The sequence below is a fragment of the Linepithema humile genome, chromosome 4 (genome assembly GCF_040581485.1).
Source record: "Linepithema humile isolate Giens D197 chromosome 4, Lhum_UNIL_v1.0, whole genome shotgun sequence".
NCBI lineage: Eukaryota > Metazoa > Arthropoda > Insecta > Hymenoptera > Formicidae > Linepithema > Linepithema humile.
This window is the reverse complement of record NC_090131.1, coordinates 12765918-12773327: the sequence shown is the minus strand read 5'-3', so window position 1 is coordinate 12773327 and position 7410 is coordinate 12765918. Positions and strand designations below refer to the sequence as shown.

Sequence of the window (7410 nt, the reverse complement as noted above, 5' to 3'; positions counted from 1 at the left end):
TGGGCAGGAATATTTGCAAACAGAGTGGTAAATATTCTTGCAAATAAAGACATTTTTTTCTATTGCATTGTTTCCATAACGTTTCTGTGGCAAATTTTCAGATCGGGCCGTATTTTTACCGGCACATCTCAATGGACAAAGATATGCAGAATTTCTGGAAAATGAATTGCCCATTCTTTTGGAGGACATTCCTCTTCGAGAGCGGGAAACGCTGATTTTTCAGCACGATGGAGCTCCCGCACATTATTCTCGTAGAGTACGAGAAATTTTAAATGATCGTTTTTCGGATAGATGGATCGGTCGGGGTGGTCCGATCGTTTGGCCGGCACGATCGCCAGATTTAAACGTGCTCGATTATTTCGTTTGGGGCTATATCAAAGCTTTAGTCGAGCATAAACGTGATGGTACTGAAAATGAGGTACGTGATGAAATCATAGCGGCCTTTCAAACCATCACTCCAGATATGGCGCACCGTGCAACACGGCAAATTTCTCGGAGAGTAGAAGTATGTTTGCAAATGCAAGGAAGGCACTTTGAACATACACTTAATTAGAAGTGTGAGAAGAGTGGATTAGGCCTACTGGGGAAACCACTTTAAAAAAAAACGCGCCAAGCTATCTACCTCAAGGTGGTGTGGAAACGATAGCGTTTCCTTACACTGTGAAAAAATTCATACCAAATGTACACAACAAATAAATATCATAATAAAGTAAAAGTAACAGAATCGTGTTAATGTAAAAAATTAACGCATAAATACAAAATAACTTAATTACAGTATCCACAATTGTAATTTTTTTCTTTATCGTATCGTACTTTATCGCAAATTCGCGATCTTTTATTATTTTCTTCCCTAAATAAGTTATTTGTCATTATTATACAACATACATATTGTAATCGCGATTGTGCGTAGCGGCATAGACGCGTGACGTTAGGCGCGGTGCGGCGAGACGTGAGCTGAGCGCCGAGCCACGGCGCGTTTCCCCTCTTGCCTTTCCAACGCGCCGCCCGCAGCCAATGTATGATAGACTAGGCCGGGCTAGACCTCGAGCGGCTCGAGCGCTTCTCTCGACGCGCTCTCATTAGTCCAATTGTAAAAATTAATATCTCGTTTATTATTGCGAATATCGTAAAACGGTAAAGGACTTTTATATTTATTTCAATCCCATCTACCTCCCAGTTCCCGGTGGTACACCTTACGCGGGACACCCTGTATATATATATATATATATGAGTAAAATTTCAAGAAAAAATTTACTATAGAACGCCAACTATGGCAGTACTAAGAATTATAATGTTCCAACAAGCGGCTTCACACAACTGTTTTGTGCATGACACTGTGTCTATTTGTGTCTCATTGGTGGAAAAACTACCTAAATTTCCTTTGCCTGCACATTGCAGTGACAATTTTTTCGAATGACGAATATATCCAGAAATATGCAAATTATGCACATTCATTACTTGAATGTTTTGTTCAAAACTTTGGTAAATTATATGGAAAAGAAATATATCTTATAATGTACATGGTTTAATTCATATATATGATAACATACAAATTTTTGGAAATTTCAATAAATATAGCACATTTCCATTCAAAAATTTCCTTAAAAATTTAAAGAATTAACTTAGAAAGCACGAAAAACCATTACAACAAATTGTAAAACGGATAAAAGAACTGGAACAGGCACTAGAATCAAAAGAAGTCAATAAAGAAAATCTTTTGTGTGAGCAAGAACACTTTAAAGGTTTAGTTCCTAATCAAAGTTATATTCAGTTCAAAAAATTAACCCTTGAAAAATTTAGTTTTAATATTGAAAGACTTGCCGACTCATTTTGTTATTTAATAAATGGGCATATTATAAAAATAGAAAATATTTTAGTAAGGAAAGATACTTACATATACTCTCGAAACAAATAATTGATTCGACTATCTTTGTGACTCAAGTATTTTTGACATATATATTGCAAAGAATTTAAGTGAATATTATATACGAAGTGTGAGAGATATAAAGAACAAGACAATAGCCTTTATTTAAGAAGAAAGCTTCATATTTTACCCACTTCTTCATCAGAATTTTTATTATAAACATTATATTTTTATTATATTCTATAATATTATAATTTTAAAAATAAGTAAAACATTATTTTAATTATTCAGTGAGTTTGTTTTAATTTGTTTTTCTTCCAGATATTATGGCAATGAGTTGGAGGGTGGTCATTTTATTAAAGAAAATACAGTAGAAGCCGTACCAGCGTCCTGGATCAAGATATTAATGGATGCTTTTGGCCACCATATAGTAAATTAAAATTAAATTTGATAAAAAATTGCATCCCACCTGTTCATGATTGGGATCTGTACCAATCAAGACTAATTGGTGAATTATATGGTAGGTATGTTTGAAAAAATATATAATTTTTCTATGTATATAACTATGTAACGATGCGTATTTTCACGATGCGTATTTTCACGATGCGTAACGAAGCGGATTCTTACGATGCGGAATAACTCGCCGGTTCGTCAGGATTCGTTCGGGTAGTTGTCGGGAGACTCCAAATTAGTAAAAGTAAATTAAACAAAATAAATATTTATTCAAAATAATATTTGAAGGATGATATAATTATAAAAGAAAGATATAAACATAAAGAAAATATAACAATGAATACATGAGTATTTTCCTATCGGTTAATCTAATTTCTCAGCGGTGTAAACGTGAACGTATATAAATAAGAGCAGCAAATTATCGAGAATTAAACAAACAGCGGAGGCGCGTAAATTAATAAACAAGTTCGGTCGGAATGCGCCTTTTAACGGTATTAAATGACTAAATCTAATTTATTCTTAATCTAATTCGGTTGATTAGAAAAATAAGGAAGGACAAAGATAATGTAAGCGTATGAGTTTTAATTAATCCTACTTAAATTGGTTAGGAATGGTATAGACTAAGAATATTGAAAAATAAATGATACCGCGTGTATCCGAGCTTGATGAGTCGTCGACGGTTGCCGGTGCGCTGTGTCCGGAGACAGAGAGAATCGTCTCTCTTATGAGGAATCTGGAGGTCGAACGCCGGGAACACCCGACCGAAGCAGAGAACGCCCTGCTCCTACATCGACGGGAGCGAGTACGACTGGAGCTTCAGAGTGCGCCCTGAGGCTTGTCCGAGTCGTATTCGGGGGAATGGTGCTGGTCTGCTCCATGGTATAAAGACAAGGGTATGCTCATCTCGTGTTCACCCACTGCGCAGTCAAAGTGTGACGTCACACTTGGGGCCAATCAGACCATCCGAACGGTTCGACTAAACATGGTGACCCTCAGTGTTTGATGTTTATGTTCGGAAACGGATGGTTAAGTGAAATCTTTTCAGCGAAAACTTTAAAAACGTATAATTAAGTATTTTTTCTGTGTTTTTTTTTTTTGTGGATATACAATGTCCTGTTCTGTAAAAGGCTGTGGCAGTGATGCGATCTTTCCCACAGCGGTCCCGGCTCCGCTGCCTCACACAACTTTACAGAAGCGCTACGTCACGTATCCGTGTGAGCTCGGCCGTTCAACCAATGGAAGAGAGCGAACGTCTCCCTTCCACCGAGCCGACACAACAGACGATAAATGCATGCTACTTGCATGTTAAAAGCAAGCGTTTCTGATTCAGAAAGGAAATTCTGAGGCGAGTGGCTGGAATATTAGAAATCACCTGTTCGAGACCTGCTTCGTGCAACTTTTTTTTCTTTTTCCCGCATTTGTTTCTAACATAGTAAATTATTACATAATATTTTTTTGCCCAAAAAAATAATATTTTCTATTTATTATTAATATTTGCATATATTAAACTAACAATTTTAGAAATAAGATCTGCTATTGTTAATAGAAAAATGAAGTTATTTTACAATGTTGCAACAAAGTGCTAATTTAACATATGCGAATATTTTTAATAAAGATAAAATAATTTCTTTTAGCCAAAAACATTATCTAATAATTTACTTAAAATAAATATCGAAAAAGGAAAAAAAGTTACAAAATCACAGTTTTCAAACACGAGATTTTTAATATTCTTGCCATTCGCCTTACTCGTTTAGCCATGCTTGCTATTTTACATTTATCAACATAAAAGATTACACACCTGCAAAGCTTTCAATTATTTATTTTAAACTACTGCATATTAGCAAGAGTTACTGCAGTAACTACATATACATGTACTGTGGAGATTAGTGGAGGAACACAGTAGCATATTAAAAATGCAGTCAAATAGATGTAAGATTATACAAGTAATTTTATTAGTACTATTAATAAATAGTGGTCTTCCGCACCACGTTTGAGGTTCCACTTATGGCACGTTCGATTTTTTTTTAAGTGGATCGTCGCCTGGAGCCCTATTGTACTACTTTTTTACACCTGTTATTTACAGATTAAAATAATTTACAGTAGTTAACACGTGTTTTTTTTATACCAATTGATTCCTCTCATTATTTTGTGCATAAAAGTGTTGAAGTAAGATAATGAAAAATGAATATTTAACGAGATATTTCATAGTTTATGTAAAATTATGTCAAATTAAAATATAAAATATCTTGTGAACCATTCAATTTTTGGCCATCCTAGTCTTATAACTTTTTACGACAAATATTACAAGAAATCGATTTATATAAAAAAATTAATGTCCTTCAATTTGAAAAAATAAAGATGACCTTTAAATCTCAGAAGCGCCTCCATCCAAGGTCAAACTAATATCCCTATATTTTTTCCCTCTCCAAACCTTACAACTTTTAATTTAAAATTTTTTTATTTAACTCGGTGTTTCTGAGATATTTGAGTGGATCGTTTAAAATGGGACACCTTGTATTTCTCATTACTCTTGATAGCATTGCAGGCATAATAAATACAAAATATCTTTTTTATTTATAGAAAATTATAAAGTAATTTTCCCAATTTGCCAATATAAACGCAACGCGCAAAAGTACAAGTACAGTAAGTATACAAAATACAGTAAGTATATAGATACAAAAATACAGTGTTAACTACTGTAAATTATTTTAATCTGTAAATAACAGGTGTAAAAAAGTAGTACAATAGGGCTCCAGGCGACGATCCACTTAAAAAAAAATCGAACGCGCCATAAGTGGAACCTCAAAGGTGGTGCGGAAGACCACTACTTATTAATAGTACTAATAAAATTACTTGTATAATCTTACATCTATTTGACTGCATTTTTAATATGCTACTGTGTTCCTCCACTAATCTCCACAGTACATGTATATGTAGTTACTGTAGTAACTCTTGCTAATATGCAGTAGTTTAAAATAAATAATTGAAAGCTTTGCAGGTGTGTAATCTTTCATGTTGATAAATGTAAAATAGCAAGCATGGCTAAACGAGTAAGGCGAATGGCAAGAATATTAAAAATCTCGTGTTTGAAAACTGTGATTTTGTAACTTTTTTTCCTTTTTCGATATTTATTTTAAGTAAATTATTAGATAATGTTTTTGGCTAAAAGAAATTATTTTATCTTTATTAAAAATATTCGCATATGTTAAATTAGCACTTTGTTGCAACATTGTAAAATAACTTCATTTTTCTATTAACAATAGCAGATCTTATTTCTAAAATTGTTAGTTTAATATATGCGAATATTAATAATAAATAGAAAATATTATTTTTTTGGGCAAAAAAATATTATCTAATAATTTACTATGTTAGAAACAAATGCGGAAAAAAGAAAAAGTTGCACGAAGCAGGTCTCGAACAGGTGATCTCTAATATTCCAGCCACTCGCCTCAGAATTTCCTTTCTGAATCAGAAACGCTTGCTTTTAACATGCAAGTAGCATGCATTTATCGTCTGTTGTGTCGGCTCGGTGGAAGGGAGACGTTCGCTCTCTTCCATTGGTTGAACGGCCGAGCTCACACGGATACGTGACGTAGCGCTTCTGTAAGGTTGTGTGAGGCAGCGGAGCCGGGACCGCTGTGGGAAAGATCGCATCACTGGGCTGTGGCAATTATTTCTGGAAAACAAAATTGCTTGACGGGAACAGCATAAAATATTTTTCGTTTCCGAAAGATGTTACGATCGCAGTTAAGTGGCTTGCAGCATGCAGAAAACAAAATATTAACATTAAAAAAGGTAAAATTTTTTATTTCTTGTAAATATATAAATGTAACGAGAAGTCAACTGTATATAATTTTGTTTGTGTTCAGATATATGTTCCCGACATTTCGATGCATCATGCTTTGTACAGGCGTCGAAAGAAAAGTTATTTTTCTACTCTCAGAAAAGATTAACAAAATTGAGAGCAGACGCGATTCTTACGTTAAATTTAATATTTGATGAGCCGCAAATGAAAGCTGCTTATTTTGATAAAAAACCACTAATTGATACATCAAATACATCAGAATCAACATGCAAGGATACATTGCTACCTGACACATTTGATGATGATACACCTGTGTCACAAGAAGTCCAGTCGATCGACAATACAGCGATATCATCCACATCAAAGGATGTAACTGCGCTCTTGGAAAAACTGTGAGTTACAAATTAATGTTTAGAGACTTTTCAGTTAATTATACGAAAGAATAATGTTGATTTTTATTGTGTGCTTTCAGTGAAAATGTTCAACAGCAATTAACGTTAGCACAAAATAAATTGCACATATACGAAGAGAAAGAAAAGAAAAATAATGAAAATGTGGAAGCAAAAATATTCGAGCTGCTCGGAAAATCATTTACACCGGGACAGATACGTTTCTTTTTAAATCCGATAAGAAAACGTATAATGTGGTCTGCAGAAGATATAGCAAGTGCTATATCATTACGATCAGTCAGTCCGAAAACGTATCAATATTTAAGGAATGTTCGGCATATACCGCTGCCTGGTTTATCAACGCTCAGAAGGTGGGCAAGTTCTATCAAAGTAGATACAGGTGTTATATCGTGTGTGCTTGATTGCATGAAACAGAAAGGAAAACACTTAAAAACTTATGAAAAATTGATAATATTAACATTCAATGAGGTGCAATAAAATTGCTGTAGATCGTAAATGTGAGCAAGTCATTGGGCCTCACAAAACGTGTCAATATGTCATGGTATGAAGCTTATTTTCTAATTGAAAACAGCCAATATATTATAACTTTGATGAACCTATGACTAAAAGCACGCTCCTGCATGTTATTTCGGAAATGTATAATATAGGCTATACGGTTGTTGCTATGACAAGCAACATGGGTTCGGGTAATATGGGATTGTGGTCAGAATTAGAAATAGGAATAGAACCTAAAAAATGTTTTTTTCAGCATCCTATTTGTATTGAACTCAAAGTTTTTGTATTTACAGATATGCCCCATCTCTTGAAGCGTAATCATTTCCTCGACAAGGAGTTTCATGTGAACGGAATAATTATTAATAAAAAATGTTTGGATTTGA

General features: G+C 34.1%; 1 pseudogene; it reads left to right on the top strand.

Annotated features, from left to right (window-relative positions):
- The first annotated feature begins 413 nt into the window (after positions 1–413).
- LOC136999532 (uncharacterized) lies at positions 414–6711 on the top strand (annotated as a pseudogene).
- The last annotated feature ends 699 nt before the right edge of the window (positions 6712–7410 follow it).